Raw genomic sequence first — 1,819 nt, forward strand, 5'->3', positions numbered from 1 at the left:
CCATTCATTTTGCTAAGTTGATCAATTCCTTCTTGAGGCCACTTTTATCTATGCCAACCCCAATTAATATTAGCCAACATGTGCTAACAGTTTTATTCTTTCAATTGACTTCCCCTAGGCCTGTCAGCTGAGCATATGGTCCGCCTCCCAATATGGCAGGTTATAGTTTTACCACATGTGTTGTTAGTGCATTATACAAATTGCCATATTTCCAGCCACCAATGTCTGTTCCCTTGAACTCTGCCACCCAAATGCTAAGCCATTGCCATGTATTTTAGATTTTTATTATAGCCACAGCCCATTTATGAATAAATTAGATTAACTGCTTAAAAAATATATTCTGAATTTCAGAGGTTTAACATATCATCTTCCAATGCAGATTGAGTATGCAGAAACAGGGTTTCTGCTGCATACTGTCATTCAGAAATGCAAAAATCCTTATTTCAGTTTCACTGTCTCCAACACATGTTTTCACAATCAGTATAGCATCATTCAGCTGAGCAGAGGGGAGAGAGACACTCTAGAAATTGCACATCCTCCTCTTAATTACCTCAAACTGAAAATTCCACATTACTTTTGCTTAAATTCCATAAGCTGGAACTGGTCTCACTGTCTCACCTAGATGTGAAGACCTGGGAAGTATAGTTTAGTTGTGGACCCAGGTAGAGGAAATGGTTTTGGTAAGCTTCTGGCCAATATCTTCCAGTTGAATAGAGTATATATATCTATTGCAGTAAACTCTTACAGAGTTTACAGCCTAAAAAGGAAAGAAAAGGTAAGGCAAGGGAACTACTCTGAGCAAAATAGGATGGAAATTATTACCAGCAAAGAGATGTGGAACAGATATATAAGACTATGATCTGGACTATGGAAACAACTGGATTCAAGGCCTTGACACCTAGTAATAAGTAATAAAATTGCTGCCTCTGGAAGAATGGAAATTAGAAAGCACTAAAGTTCCAGAAAACCGGGTCACCATAGTCAAAGTAGACCACAATAATGTTTCGACTTGAAGCACGTAAGTCTTTAAACTTCAAGTTGAGTCCCTTATTACCACTCTTCCATCCCATTCTTACATCACTCTTAAAATCAAAATTGATTCCAACTTATGAAGAGCAGTTGAACCTATATGTGGGGATTAACTTGCTAAGTATGGATGAATGTAGAGACAGACAGAAGCCAAAGCACCATACATTTGAGCCTGCAAAAAAAAAAAAAAATCAGGGACAATGTTAAAGGAAAGAGAAGTCCTGTGGACAATGGAATGGGACTAAAATTTCTCCAGTCCCTATTTTTGATAATTTATGGATGCTGAAGACTAAGAGGTGACTAAGGAACATGGCGTCATTCTCAGAGGACAGCTTACACTCAGTGGCAAGGCAAAGGCCTTATAGTTGGCCATATAGTTAACTATATGGAGGCCATATAGTTAACCCAATAGAGTCAGCCCACTTCATTTCCCCATTAGATATTCTCCTACAAGTATTTCTTTCAAATCAGAGTCCCTGAAGTTTTAACAAGAACAATCGAAGAGCATTAGACGGTATCACATTTTCTTTTTTTTTTATTTCAGCATATTATGGGGGTACAAATGTTTAGGTTATGTACATTGCCCTTGCCAGCATCACATTGTAAAGGGCACTAATGTTTATTTGGGAGAGGAGTAATATAATTTTAATGCTTTGAATCCCCAGTTCAGCTCTCTGTGGAATGGATATTTTTCTCTCACCTGAGTATCCAGGCTTTTGGCCATTTACATTTGTTCTACCAATTAGAAATGAACGTGCATCAAAAATAATAACTTGCAATAAATGGGTCT

The sequence above is a fragment of the Propithecus coquereli genome, unplaced genomic scaffold (assembly GCF_000956105.1).
Source record: "Propithecus coquereli isolate 6110/MARCELLA unplaced genomic scaffold, Pcoq_1.0 Scaffold21, whole genome shotgun sequence".
Taxonomy (NCBI): domain Eukaryota; kingdom Metazoa; phylum Chordata; class Mammalia; order Primates; family Indriidae; genus Propithecus; species Propithecus coquereli.